We start from the raw sequence: 16,194 nt of genomic DNA, 5'->3' as shown, positions 1-16,194 counted from the left end.
AGAGAGAGAGAGAGAGAGAGAGAGAGAGAGAGAGAGAGAGAGAGAGAGAGAGAGAGAGAGAGAGAGAGAGAGAGAGAGAGAGAGAGAGAGAGAGAGAGAGAGAGAGAGAGAGAGAGAGGGTCATGCTAATAAAGCTCCTTTTGAATTTGAAAGAGAAAGAGAAAGAGAAAGAGAAAGAGAGAGAGAGAGAGAGGCTAGAATTAGGCCCTTACATCATGGCCCTGCTCTGCTCTGTCTGCTTTTCAAGAGTGCTTATGTCCAAGAACTCAACTGGTCTGGAATGGAAAGCACACCCATGCCCATCCAGGCGTTTTATGTCAGTGGTCAGGAGAAAATGACCCCTCAAAACCAGATGCTCACAGGCTGAGAGCTTCTGTAGTATCTATAAAAGCACAGCGACACAATCACAAAATGGTGAAACGGAAATAGCACACCAACACCACTAGCGGCAGAGCTGTCTCAGTGTGTGAGTGTGTGTGTGTGTGTGTGTGTGTGTGATAATGAGGGCTGAAGGGAGCAGGGACAGGGTGTTGAGGCAGTGCTTAGACACGGGGGGCCTGATGACTGCAGCCACCATGTCTGTAATGTTACTCCTGCGCCTCTTTAAGCCAAGTCAAAGGTCTGCCCCTACATGTCCTTCCCTTTCTCACTCTCTTTCTGTGACCAGCTGTGGCTGGAGTCACGCCAGTCTGTGAGGTAACCCACACCGCTGGCACAGAGCCTGCCAAGCGGAGAGACATCTGCTTTACCCACAATGCCTTGAGGCAGTGGCAGGAAAAGGACCACAGCTGTACCCCCCCATGTGCCCTCTGGAGGGTGGCAAGGTGGCACAGGGATGACAGTGATGCCCTTTCTGACACATTCATACTCATGTGATCCTCTATCACTTTGAGAGTCACATAGCTGTGATGCTGGTATCACCCAGAGAGCCGTCTGTTCGAGAGCTAGAATAATAAACGGCAACAGCCTGCTGATTCGAGCTAAAATGTGAACGGCAAATAACAAGAGAGTGTTACTTCTAAAAGTAGGTTTTACTAGCAGGTTTTTCACCTGGGACCTGAGAGGACGAGAAGGTGTGTACTGCTGAAACATGTCTGACAGGTATTTAGGTCCTGCTCCATTTACTGATTTATAAACATGCAATAGTGCTTTAAAGTCAATTCTGTGACTTACTGGAAGCCAGTGCAAGGACTTAAGAATTGGAGTAATGTGGTCAGTTCTTTTAGTTTTTGTTAGAATCCTAGCTGCTGCATTTTGTATCACCTGAAGCTGTTTAATAGTCTTTTTAGGAAGGCCTGTGAACAGTCCATTGCAGTAATCAACCCTGCTGGAGATAAATGCATGAATGACATCAGCCCTCTGAGTTTGGCAATATTTTTGAGGTGGTAAAAAGCTGATTTAGTTATCGCTTTCATGTGGCTGTTGAAATTTAGATCACTGTCTATTAATACACCAAGATTTTTAACTGTATCCTTTGCCTTTAACCCTTTTGTGTCAAGGAGAGTGGCAACCCTAAGTCTTTCTTCCTTTTTACCACATAGTGTGTTCACTATGTGTTCACTATGTGTTCACTGTGTGCTGTGTGTCTTTCACTAATTTGTGGATTGGGTTAAATGCAGAGACCAAATTTCCCTCACAAGATCAAAAGCGTATATATACACTTATACACAGCATGGTTCAAAACATTCTATAAAAAGCAGATCTCTAGCTGACGCTAGCGGTTAATGCAGAGACAGATGTAGTCTGAATGATGCTCTTTTTTACACTCCATAACTAGGGTCATTAAGGGGAGTTAATGTGTGAAGACACAAACTAATGATGGTGTGTGTGTCTCTGTGTGTGTGTTAGTTAATGAGGGGTGGCTTGCATAAGCCCACAACCAAAGGGCATGCAGCTGTTTGCTGAATGTGCTAGTCCTCTCTCACTCTCTCTTTCTCTCTCACACGCACACCCCCTAAAGAATCAAAGTAAGCTTGGACATTCACCCGACATGTACACTAACAGAACACTACAGAGAATACTACCTGTACCTATTCTCATGGATCCTAGGGGTGCCTCATATTAAACCAGACATTCCTGGGCACCGGAGCTGATCCGCATGCCAGACACTACATCTGGACCCCACAGAGGACATACCAGTGTTGAGAATAACTTACATAACTATAGAACTATATTTACATTTATTTATTTACATTTCTATACAGACAGACACTGTGTAATCCAGGGGTGTTTCAAGTTGATATCATATACTCAATAAAGGTCACATCAATACCATAATAAAATGGTTAGACTCAGAGCCAGCTCAACTTTGCATAGTAAGTTAAATACAAATGTAGTAAATAGGAATGTAAAATAGTGAATGTAAAAAAGTCTTCAGTGCAGAAAAGTCTTCGGCGCCCGGGACCAGCTGGGGGTTAGGTGCCTTGCTCAAGGGCACCTCATCCGTGGACATGGATGTGGGAAAGTGCTGTTCAATCACTCCCCCCCACCCGAACCACCCTTCGGTCACAAGTCCGATTCCATAACCAGCAGGCCACGGATGACTAGATATCTAACTAAAGTGGCAACGGTAAACAATGCAAACAATAAAACCAATGGAGACAATGACAGATTCCACTACAATCAATACAACTACTGTATTGGTTACACCAGAACCAGATGTGAGAAAGGTCCACATTAGACCAGTCTAAAATTATTTTTCCCGTCCGTGAACCTTCGGTAGCATGCCTGGTGTAAATGTAACCCAGCTGTGTAGAGGTCAGACTATTAGGTATAGTGGGTCAGATTTGTTGGAATGAGACCTCGTGGGGGCCATATTAGTTTTCGCTAACATCAATTTGAGTCAGTGCGGTCACAAGCCAATGTAGTCACTAACCTGGTAAAACTAGGTAGATAGCTCAACAAGTTGAGAGGTATTCATACTTGTGGTTTGGCCATTCACCCAAGCTGTAACGCTGGAAAATGGAAGAGCACATTTAAGCACAGCTCATTGCTGCTTCTAATTAAGCTAGAAAAAACTGACAGCTGAGCCAGTGTGTACTTCATGGCATTTGTTATGACCCTGTGGCAGAGCCAAAACAGAAGAGGATGGCACGAGGTTGGATTTTTAAATTAATCTTTTTTTTTTTTTTCAACTTCGTGACAAACAAAAGAGTGATTTGGATCAATCTTGCAGTCATCAGAAGGAATGAATGACATGTGGAAACAGCTCTTTTAAATTATCTGACACCTGTGCGCTGGTGTCAAATGGCAGCTGGTAATGATAATGAACAAGAAATGAACATGAGTGATGAATGAATATGCAAATGAAACAAGAGGTGATCTCCTGTAGATCACCTTGTAGAGCCAGAACCACACAATGCAAGGGCAATGGGCTTCGGGCCCAGAGAACTCACACCATAGGTGTAACTTCACTATTCATATCGGTATAAAAGCAACTGCTAAATGACAAAAAAAACTCCAATATCTGCACAACTCTTTAGACCAGTCTTGTGTTGTAACATAATGAACAAGGGCTGAGTGATTCACTTTAAAATGTTCCACCCTATCCATGTTCCTATAACTCCTTCACATGCATATTTCAACTTTATGACTGTATACTGAATTGCTGAGGCACGGTTCAGTGCTGTTACACACAACGGTGTTTCAGTGCCAGAAAATAATGTCTCATATTCGGGAACAATCAGTGCATGCTTTTTATCATCTGTTGTTGCCATAGAAACAAGGCAGAGGCTCTAATGTTTAGTGTGTGTGTGGGGGGGGGAAGAGACCAAACAAAAAGCTATGGGAGACTAAAGGACTACACGAATCACGATTACAGGAGCAAAGTAAGGGAGAGCGCAATATAATGTCATAGATTCTGTGTAGGTGTTTGTTGACATACTTGTATGTTCATATCAAATATGAACATACTGCACATTCCTTTCCTGTGTGTGTCTGTTAAAGCACTGACAATTCTCCCTCCAGCTGGAGGACATGGAAAGGGTCTCCTCAGCTCTTTTGGTCACAGCCCCCATCCCCAGGAGTAGGCTAATCAACAGAAATCTCCCAAGAGACAAATTCATCAAATCCCTACCCAGTCACAAGGGGGTGATGACACCAGAGCTATTGACCGAAAAACTCAGGACTCAGGAGTCTGGGGACATACATTCAGATCAAAATTTGGATTTGCATTTAGGCTATATCTAGGCCACATGTAGAGGAATCACTTTGAGTCTTTGGATTGTTTGGTCTGAACTAGTCTCCCCGATGGCCAGACATGTGGTCAGTGGCTAATTTTAGACCCCCTGCTGTCGGTTCTAGCCATAGGATGGAGGGGGACACCGGGATACCTCGACCCCCAGTCAGCGATTAACGCCAAACAGGGGGAACCCCGTCTGAGCTCCGTTAATTAATCATGAACAGATGGGCCTAAATCATGTCTGGATCTCAGAGCAGGAGTAACTCCAGACAAGAATCTTTTGGAATCTAACTGCATGTCTTCCAGTATGGCCTTGGCAAAAAGCACAGCACACCTGCATAAGCTTAGGCTATAAAACATCACCTCACCATGTGTAGCCTACTTTGTTAACAAGTGACAAGTCAGACAGGAGCTCTATCGCATCTAGAACCTCTGTGCTTCTCGAACTAAATAAACACACAGTTAACAAAGAGGCAAAACGTGGGAAGTAAGTAGGGGGAGACAGATTCCATTAGATGGATCAAGATTCCTCTGGCTGTGACCGGAGATGGCCTCGCTACAGACGTCTGTTGTGCTACACGCCGTTGTTTTGTTTTAGGGTTAGACTGAGCTGAGGAGAAGCATAAAAACAGCGTGGGTTTGCTGTGCTTCGCCACGGCACCACCACACAGCGCAGAGATTTAACATTGCCGCGCGCGTCCTCAAACCACCAAGATGAAAGCTGTGATGTCACAGCCTAGAGCTGTGCGACGATGCGTCCAAGCCACACCTACTGCGCTGGAGGACGCAAAACATGCCGATGCAATGGAAAAAAAAAAAACATGAATATCTATGCTAAAAATCAGTATGTCTTCAGAATGTTTACAAAAGACCGTTCAGCGTCACATACAAAAAAGATGACGAACTGACCCATCGATGAAGTAGGCTAGACTGAGCTGAACTCAAGATTCAAGATATTCTTTACGGTTTTCTGAACAGAACCTAACCTATAAATTACAGTTCCCTTCGTAATATACTGTCAGTGCATCGATGTAGGACCCTGTTAACAACAGTCTTCTTGAGGTTCCATTAAAAAGAAAGCAGATACAGCATTTTTAAAGACGCTGGATAGCAAATACAATTCACTAGAAAAACAGCAGGCATTAAAAACCACCGTCTTGGCAAAGCCACTGAAAGGCCGAACTACGTTTTCCTTTAGTGACACTTCATGCAAAACACCCACGATAAACCGGGTATACATGCGTCAGCTCATCAACCCTCTGCTTAGGGAAGAAGAGGGCAATTTTGCAGACCTGAGACCGCAAGAAAATATTTCTTCCGCAAAAGACAGGATTATCTGTATCTCGCATACGCATGATAATGACCAGCAGCACTGGCCTGACTGCAACAAACAAGAGATCGTAGCCTAACTGACATTACCGTAAATTGGTCCCTTTTCACCGTCCGAGGAAGATGTATCACCGGCCCGCTGTGGAGGCTAGCCTACTGACAGCGCTTAGTTGGAGACCCCGCTCTCATGATCCGATATGTCAAGCTCTGAGCTCGCAAGGAATTCTGGGATTGTAGTAGCCTACTATGCTTGGAATAGGCAGAGCCTAGGTTTGGTTGAATAACTTCTAGTCACTTGGCATGAACTGGATTTAATGGATTTATTAAGCCTCTGTTTTATTGTAGGCCTAGTAAATAATGCAATAGGTAGCCGGTATGACAGCGGTAAAGTTAACCTGAAACTAGACATTAGCCTGAAATTCAAAACGAATTAATAGGCTATTACCAGTTGAATGTAGGCCTACATGTGACAGGCTATATTATGTTATTTTCTAAAAAACGTGTACATTATCAAGGTTTTCCGCAATATGTTTGCGATCACTAAGCACTCTAGATACGTCGTCACCATGTATCTACAGATCAAAAATGTAACAGACACCGTTCAAATATAGTAAACCTTCCTTACTGGAAAATTATGTAACCAACTGCTTTTATAATAGTCCCGAGTGAGCGCAGTAGAAAAGAGGTTTGTCCAGGGCACCACCTGGCCCTGAAGCACTGGGCCGTGACCACTGGATCCAGGCTATGTCTGGGTTGGGTCTGGGCCACACTGAGTTGTGATCAGGGGTGGGAGGATTGCTCTGATGAGTTTCAACACTCATGCAAGGTCTCCACCTTTTTTAACCACACTGGAATCAGCACAATAACTTTGCTACATAATCAGAAGGGATAGACTAAATGCAATGACCAAGGTCACATTTTTGTACACCCATTTTGTTGACCCAGCATGTGAAACATGTCATCTGTCTGGGTCATTAATAGCGCATTGCATGCTAAAATTCTGCACTGCACATAGAGGTGGGATAATGTCTCTTGCACTCACAGTGGTGGCAGTTCCCAAAAAGTGAACTGAAACGTAAGGCTGCTGAAGTCACTAGAGCCACTGGAGATGCTGGTGCAGCCCTGATCCATTCCATAAGGAGCAAACTCCTCCACAGCTATGCTTATACGCTCCTTTGCTCGCTTTGAAGCACAAAACAGCACCTGCCCACAGAAGACCCATCCCCCTCTACATGAGCAGCCCCTGTGCCTCTCTGCCGACAGCGTGAAGAGGACACTTGCTGCTATCAACACCCTAAGGCAACAGGTCCAGACAACATCCCAGGTCGCGGCGCTGAAGGACTGCATGGGGGGGAGCTTAAGGATGTCTTCACAGACATCTTTAACACTTCCCTGAAGCAAGCCATCGCCCCATCATGTTTCAAAGCTGCCACCATCATACCTGTACCGAAGAAAACTGCTCCATCCTGCTTCAATGACTGCACCCTGTGGCACTGACACCCATCATCATGAAGTGCTTTGAGCGTTTGTCATGTCACATATCAAAGCCATTCTCCCCCCACCCTGGACCCCTTCCAGTTTGCATACCGGCCAAGCGGTCTACAGAGGATGCAATCTGCTCTGCCCTCCACCCAGCCCTCACCCACCTGGAAAAAAGAGACTCATATGTGAGATTGCTGTTTATAGACTTCAGTTCTGCATTCAACACCATAATACCACAACAACTCATCTGCAAACTTGACAAACTAGGACTCAGTACCTACCTCTGCAACTGGCTACTGGACTTCCTCTGTCAGAGGCCCCAAGTAGTACGTGTTGGCAACAATACCTCAAGCAGCATCACACTGAGCACAGGGGCCCCCAAGGCCGCGTGCTCAGTCCGCTGCTCTTCACCCTGCTGGCGATGACTGCACTGCAACCTACAGCAACAATCACATAGTGAAATTTGCTGGCGACACAACTCTGGTGGGTCTCATCACCAAGGGCGACGAGACTCAATACAGGTTGGAGGTCGACCATCTGACCACGTGGTGCAGGGACAACAACCTCCTGCTGAACGTCAGCAAGACCAAAGAGATTGTTGTTGACTTCCGGAGAGGTCACACCCAACACCTGCCACTGACCATCGGCGGTGCTGTGGTGGAGAGAGCGAGCAGCACCAAATTCCTGGGGGTGCACATCAGTGAAGACCTCTCTGGACCACCAACACTGCATCACTGGCGAAGAGAGCTCAGCGCCCTTCTGTACTTCCTCGCTAAAAACTCAGGCGAGCAAGTGCTCCACCAGCCATCATGACCACATTCTACCGAGGCACCATTGAGAGCATCCTCTCCAGCTGTATCGCTGTGTGGGCGGAAGCTGCACTGAATACAACAGGAAAGCCCTGCAGCGCATAGTGAACACAGCTGGAAGGATCATTGGTGCTTCACTCCCCCCCTGAAGGACATTTTACACCACCCACCTCACCCACCCGCAAGCGACCAAAATTGTGAGTGATGCAAGTCACCCCGCTCACAATCTGTTTGATCTACTGCCCTCTGGGAAGAGGTACAGAAGCCTGCGCCCCGACTACCAGACTCACTAACAGCTTCATACACCAAGCTGTAAGGATGCTGAACTCTCTCCCTCCTCTCCCCCTCCACCCTCAGCTACATAACATCCTGGACATTGGACCCACAATGGCCGCCTGCACTACTCCACCTGCACACTTGAACACTTGCACACTTGTACACTTTTACAACTTGGTGTTGTTGTCCTGAAAACACAACACTTCTGCTGCTCTTACATAACTTGCACCACTATGCCACTTTCTTTATTACTTAGGTCAAACAGTATTTTATAGTATTTTACAGTATTTGCACTAGTATTTTATTGACTGTCTATGCACAATTTCAACAAAATTTTGCTGCTCTTATTTTTTCATTATTATTATATGTGCCCTCTTATTTACTTATTTACTTACTTTTTTGTTTACTTGAATGTTATGTTTGTCTGTGGACTTAAAATTGGTCAAATATGTCTTGTCTTCACCGTGGGATAGTGAGAAACGTAATTTCGATCTCTTTGTATGTCTGGAACATGTGAAGAAATTGACAATAAAGCTGACTTTGACTTTGACTTTGACTTTGACTTTGGCAGCCGTGGCCCACTGGTTAGCACTCTGGACTTGTAACCGGAGGGTTGCTGGTTCGAGCCCCGACCAGTAGGCACCGCTGAAGTGCCCTTGAGCAAGGCACCTAACCCCTCACTGCTCCCCGAGCGCCGCCGTTGTAGCAGGCAGCTCACTGCGCCGGGATTAGTGTGTGCTTCACCTCACTGTGTGTACACTGTGTGCTGTTTGTGTTTCACTCTTTCATTACACTAATTTACCGATTGGGTTAAATGCAGAGACCAAATTTCCCTCACGGGATCAAAAAAGTATAATATATATATATATATACACACACACTCAGTCAATCCAGTTCCATTCCCCCGTACAATTTGGCACAATCACATGCACCGCCTTCATCCCTACCAGCCAATCAAGTTCACACGCTGCATTCATAACAATTTGCAGACAGTCAAGTTCAAATCTACAATTACTTTTAACTACAATATTTAACACTCATTCATCATCCTCCTATTTGCAGGCTATTCAGTTCTTCACCATGTGAAATGTGTCAATGTGATGTGTGTGTGATATTTTGGAGGTTTCCCCCTCATTTGCTTATTTATTTATTCAGTGAAATATAAATATAGCACACTAATGAAAGAGTAACCCTGTGGCTACTGTGGCTGGTCTGGATCCAGTGTGTGTGTGTGTATGTGTGTGTGTTTGTGTGTGTGTTCTCTCTCTTTCTAGCCACACCCACATGTGGCCAGGCCGTCATGAAGCACTAGGCCCAGTCACCACAGATGAAACACAGACATATGCGCTGCCAAGTGTATGCATGCATGCAGCCAACAAAGCCAAGACCGCAGGGCTGTTACATATATAATATATACCTTCACAGTCAGACTTTAGCTCCACTAAATATGCCATAGGAATACAGTGCAAAGCATTTTAAAGGACATGGCAGAAGAACAGTCAAAAGGCTTCAACAAAATACTGACTAATTACCGATTCTAATTAGATCTTGGGTTTCTGTTATCCCCAGGAAAGAATATCAAGAGGTGTCACTAGCATTAACTATTCTTCAGCTCCTGAGTTCAAGTCCATGTAATCAGTGTTCTACATCATAAAAACTGCAGCACAGACAGTTATAGGCCTACATGTGCCAGTCCAAAGGTGACAGCTCTTAGCCACTCGATCTAAGCAACATCAAAGCCTGGGGATCAATCAACACCTACACAACAGAACACAAACCAATCAGGGCTGCAACTAACTATTGTCATTGTTGATTATTTTCTTAATTGATCCATTAGTTTCAGGGATCTAGACTAGATCCACACCAGACTAGAGAGGCGCCAGGTTCAGAGTCAGGGTCAACTGTCATTTAGAAAGATTATTACTATCAACACAACTGCAATCAGAAGGGCCAGCAGAACTGTTTTTGGCAGGTCACACGCCAGCTCATCTGACTGGAGTGTGGTTATGGATGCAGCTGTAGCAATACAAACAAAACAAAAAAAGTTACAAATGTTCACTATCCATATAAGTTCATCGACCACAGTAGATGTTTCACGTTACTAAGAAAATACAACCTCCAGACATGACAGTGGAGAATGTACAGTGCAAGATACTCAAGAACAAGAGCTAGAGTATTCCTGAACATTAACCCTTAACCCTCTGAGTAATCAGTGAATGGGCCAACTGAATCGTCAGCAGAGGACACTCTCTAGACAGCACATGATCTGTGGACTGATGACAGAGTCTTCTCTAGCAGCTTTCTCAATCAGTGTGTGTGTTTTATGTCTACGTGTGTGTGTGTAATGCCTATTCAAGCAAAATTAGCTTCAAGGTCACAGGAAAAGCAGAAACACATAGTTCACTCAAACAGACTGCTGACAGACACACTCTCCAGCAACATGTGATGTCTATATAGCTAATAGTGAATCCACAAACAGGACCAATGATTATTGTTGTGCCCACATTATATGAGAAATGAGGATTCATTCATTCACACACACGCACGCAAATCATTGCACTTAACAACGCTGTTATGTCACATGCAGTTATATCAGCCACAGGCATGTCCAAGCTTGCACCAAAAACTGACAGAATAACACCAGGATCACTTGCAACTATCAACTCACCTATACACACACTTGGTCTAAGGTCTCTTGTGAGTCGCGCGCGCACGCACACACACACACGCACACACACACACACACACACACACACACACACACACACACACACACACACACACACACACACACACACACACACACACACACACACACACACACACACACACACACACACACACACACACACACACACACACACACACACACACACACACACACACACGGTATAAGGTCCCTCAGAAGCACTCCCCCACTTCCCACCTTACACACTGTACAGAAAACCTGACACACACAGCCTTCTCGTCTGGCCTCAGGGTGACATTCCTGACTTCCTGCCAGGGCCACGCTCAGGTCATCTGGCCTGCTCTTACAGACGGACATTCAGCTTGTTCCCCGACAAAAATACAACACAGTAAATGGATTATCTCTGCTGGAAATTCAATAAACGCCTCCTACGATCTCAGATAAACGTGTTACTGCCGAAGAGCACTTGTCAGACCTGTGAGGAGCCCGTCTGCCCTCTTAAAAGCTCATCTTTTGTCCTGTGAGTGTGTGGAAAACAAATTCGTTGTTGGCATACTCCTGTTCTAAAACGAGTGTATAAAAAGAAAGTGATTTTGAAAAAATGCAAGACATGCAAAGACAAGGCAAACAGACAGGCAGACACAGACAGAAATACTTTCATGGAATTAACAATAGAAATTCTTTGTTTGAGACCTTTTGTCATTTTACAGTAGATGGGTGCAAACTTTTGTTTTCAGGTGTATGTATGAACTAGCACCCTGAGGTGTGTCCATCTAGCCTAGAAATCTAGACGCACCCTAGCGGCAGCAAATTAAATTTGCTGCCAGGGCTAGTCTAGCAACTCTCCGTTGGCTTGTGAGCTCGAAAAATTAAACTTCTATCAGGCCAATCAAATCGTGTATAGAGTTGTTAGGCGGGCTTAACATAATGATTGATGGCAGAGTTGCAAGGGTTTGGCTTGAATTCCCTGCTACTTGAAAACAAATAAGATAATGTTGCTGTTGGCAAACAGTGTGACACGAGTTAAGCTTTTATTAAAGTTGGCAAAAGTTTGAACTAGCCAACTAGCTCCACTGGTGGGAAACGCATGGGACTCATAGCGCTGTCCTATTGCGTGCAGAGAGAATTTGAAAGACAACCGATTATCCCGCCCCTCGGACTGAGCACTGCGAACGGCGAGTGCCCAGACCCTACATTTTAATGTGGGTCTGGCTCGTCAGGCTAGTGTCCATCTGGTTCATACACAGACACGCACACTGAATCTGATCCATAAAGATCTGGTGAATCAGGACCAGTCACAATTATTCCATAATGACCTGATCACCATTATTGGAGCTGACCGTAATCATTTTACATAATCGTTAAGATCATTGACATTCATCTATATAAAAGCACTGGATGAAACTAGTGGAAATGCCATATTTCAATCACTATTTTCCACTGATTGGTTTAACTGGTAGTATTTTACTGACATCAATATGTGTATTTGAGTTGTCGATTGTGGTAATATGACCTTGCCTTAGGTGCAGTCGAGGGACACCAGGATAGTGCAGCACATGCCACACGTGTGCGAGTTTATCTTTACACACATGCAAACGCACACACAAAACACCATCACTTTGACCATGACACTCTGCTCCATAAAGAATGGGAAGATTCCTAACCTTTGGATAGCCATGATAGCCTAGCCCTACACATACTTGAGATGTGGAGCAGGCATTTTTAGATCTGTTTGTCAGATGGTCTATGAAGGCCTATTCAACATTATAGATATTATGAATATGAGTGACTTAATTGTTAAATATGTATACAATATCTGTATGAATTTTTATGTGTCCGTGTATGAGAGTGCATATCTGTGTATCTCTGTGTGTGAGTGTGCGTGTGCGCCGATATGTGTGTTGCTGAAGTGCTGCTTGCTAGAAAATAGACAATCACATGGAGGGAGTGACAAATCATGAATAGCATTCATCCTTTGTGACTTCCCTGGAAGCCATTTCTGTTGCTGTGCAGACTTCACTTTCATTTATCCCACAGATGTGCTAACACAATAATACAACGTGGATTTAGCCTCACTCCCAGTTTTCCCTTTGTTGGATGAAAGTGTATGCAAGCATATGTGTGTGTGTGTGTGAGAGAGTGAGTGACAGAGAGAGAGAAAGAAAAAAACACACACATTAGACAGAAGTGACTGTGCAATATATTTGAATGAACATAACTCAAACAACCTGTTGTGCGACTACAACAAAATAATTACATCTCATCATAATTACATGCTCTTCTCTCTCTTACACACACATAAACACACACTACCACCCACACAACCTCAACCACTCAGTCAATTTCAGATGCACACACACACCCGCACACTGTTCCGATGTGACCTGGCCGGCACTCTCTTGACTATAAATACCCCTCCCCCATTCTCCCTTCATTCCCCTGACTGGAGATGTGAGGTGCTGTCACCACCACTGCATGACTTTATATGGACAACAACACACAGCCAGAGGCATTCCCTCAACAGGAGAAACAGGGGAGAGAGGGGGTGAGAGAGAAAAAGAGAGAGAGGGTGAGAAAGAGAGTTATGGACAGAGAGAGAAAGAAAGAGGGAGATGCTGAGAGAAAGGGTTAGGGAGAGAGAAAGATGGTTAGAGAGCTAGAAGGGAAGAGAGAGTTATGGAGAGAGAGAAAGAGAAAGGGTGAGAGAGAGAGTTAGGGAGAAAGAGAAATAAAAAGAGGGTGTGGAATAAAGTGTGTGCAATTACGGCTGATATTTTGGGTGATTCTTCAAATGAAACCTTCAAATGAAAACTGAAGAGAAGGTGAGAAAGTAAAAAGTAGGTGAGGAAGTTCATAGTTCCTAGAGATGGAGAAGAATGGATGGATAGAAAGACTGAGTAGAGTGTAGAGAATAGTGTTGCACAGTGTATCGATACTAAAAAGGTATCACGATGCCTTCACGCAAAAAACGATACGATTTCCGACGTTTTTAGAATCGATACTTTATTAAAATAATAACGTTCTGTGTCTGTGTGAACTGCTGCTCTCACTGCTCCTTGCACGCATCTAGGCAAGTGGGCGTGTGAAGCAGGCAGCTCTGAGTGAGTGCGCGCGCAGCAACGTAAACATAGTTCTTTGCCGACAGTCCTCGGCCTGGTGGATAAAACAAAAGGTGATGTAAAAAAAAAGCAGTAGACTACGCATGGAACTTGGCTAAACACCTCGCAGACATATCCCAACATTTTTAAAGAGTTCAAAGAACGACAGGTTAAATATGCTATAGAAAACAGTTAGTGGTTGGTTAGTGCCAAGTTCTTCTCTTCGATTCTGTTTTAGTCTAGCCTAAGTGAAACGACTATGGTTCTCTGGGATAAAGCGAACCTTCCTTCATCAATGAATTTTGACGAGACATAACAAGCTGTAATCGTTTTGACGAGACATAACGAGCTGTAATCATAGGGTGCTAACGTGATGAAAGCGCAATGTTCACGCCAGAATAGCATTACCAACACTACCAAACAATCTATTTCATGTTCGGTCAGTAGTACTGGTAATATTTGGCATGGCATGTAAACTGCAATTTGTTCAATAATTATTGCCCAGATGTAGGATAGGCTACCCGAAATGCGGTAATTAAAGCCCACAGCATATATTACCACCGCGTGTTGAGTCCTAATAATAATAGCGGCTTATTGTTACGTGGTAGCAAATCATGTTATCAAAGAAATAGACGTAATGTAGGAATGCACACAGATATTGCAACAGGTAATGGTGTAGGCCTATCTGGCGAAGACCTGAGTGGTTGGAACGTCGTGCCTTACACTGGGCGCAAAGAAGACTATCCTCACATTTTTCCCTTTGCAACTGTCAAAGAAATCCCATGAACACGGGAAGGCCTAGGGTAGCCTATTCATGGGTTTCATCAGGTCCCTTTCCACAGGTGTATAAAATCAAGCACCTTGATTATCAATGCAGACTGCATGGTGCTTGATTAATACACCTGTGGAAAGGGACCTAATGAAACCCATCAATACTGTACATCAGATGGCCTAAAGATTAGGCCCCTCTGCATAGCATTTAGTGATTTGCATGCAGTAATTTCAACACTGACCTTGATCTAGCCTAGTTTAGCTATTTAAAGCTACTTTATTGCTAAAACACAACACAATGTAAATGAACTATAACAAACAATAAAGGACTTAATCACACAAAAGTAGGCCTACTATTTTACTGACTATAAAAAAATAATAATTATGTAGGAATTTTTTAAGTTTAGAACCCAGAATTGACCTGCACACTACAAAAGTGCACCGAATTCAACACAAATGACTCAATACACTTGGAGGAGGTATGAGTCCTTTCATTTCCAGATATCTTAGGATTTCGCCGTAGTATCGTTTCAGTATCGAGCATCGTGATCTTTATGGCAGGTATCGTATCGAAGTCATAATTTTGGTATCGTGACAACACTAGTAGAGAAAGAGAGAGACAGGCAAGACCAGTAGCGAGAGAGAGAGAGAGAGAGAGAGAGAGAGAGAGAGAGAGAGAGAGAGAGAGAGAGAGAGAGAGAGAGAGAGAGAGCTTATCATCACTGCTGGAACTCTGAGAGCTGGCAAGTCTCTTATCGTTCTCTGCCTCTCTGGAACTGATGACAACACAGCTATCACCGGTTACCACACACACACACACACACACACACAGAATTTAGCAAAGCAGAGATTCCATCCATTTAACAATTACAGTAACAATGGTGAGTGCAACACACGTCACCCACGCATACTTTATTATGGGGAATTTAATATAATGAATGTATGTAATGTATACAGTATGCATTCATAAGAGAAAAAACAGAGAAACACTAGCCTGTTCTCTTACACACAGTCAAGGAATTCACGTCCAGTTCTAGAGTCTGGCCAACATGTCCAAAGTCTTGTGCCAAGTCAGCAGAGCTTAACCACTACTGTACTAACACACACACACACACTACTCTCTAGCTCACCCTCTCCAACAAATCATCACTCTAAAGCAACCACCTTTGTATGTGTACCTCTACAACTGAAGTTAAAGTGTGTGTGTGTGCGTTACAGAGAAAGAAGAACACAGAGAGAAATAGAGGTGGAGGGACATGTGAAGGGTGCAAGGGAAAGAGGAAAGATTATAAAGAATGTAAGTTTATACTCTTTTGATCCCGTGAGGGAAATTTGGTCTCTGCATTTATCCCAATCCGTTAATTAGTGAAACACACTCAGCACACAGTGAGGTGAAGCACACACTAATCCCAGCCTGCAACAACAGCGGCACTCGGGGAGCAGTGAGATTAGGTGCCTTGCTCAAGGGCACTTCAGCTGTGCCTACTGGTCGGGGTTTGAACCGGCAACCCAAGTTACAAGTCCGAAGCGCTAACCAGTAGGCCACGGCTGCCCAATGAA

General features: G+C 44.2%; 1 protein-coding gene across 2 annotated transcripts in view; it reads right to left on the bottom strand.

The window, feature by feature from the left end:
* Nucleotides 1–16,194, bottom strand: part of LOC125298757 (band 4.1-like protein 3) — a 51,976-nt gene that overhangs the window by 34,393 nt on the left and 1,389 nt on the right. For both annotated transcript variants that reach the window (XM_048249602.1, XM_048249610.1), the window contains exon 2: nucleotides 2,876–2,946. The gene's annotated coding sequence lies outside the window, so the exon portion shown is untranslated. The remainder of the gene's footprint in view (nucleotides 1–2,875; nucleotides 2,947–16,194) is intronic.

Source organism: Alosa alosa, chromosome 1 (genome assembly GCF_017589495.1).
Source record: "Alosa alosa isolate M-15738 ecotype Scorff River chromosome 1, AALO_Geno_1.1, whole genome shotgun sequence".
Taxonomy (NCBI): domain Eukaryota; kingdom Metazoa; phylum Chordata; class Actinopteri; order Clupeiformes; family Clupeidae; genus Alosa; species Alosa alosa.
Note: the sequence above shows the minus strand (reverse complement) of the source record. Positions and strands in the feature narration are given on the sequence as shown.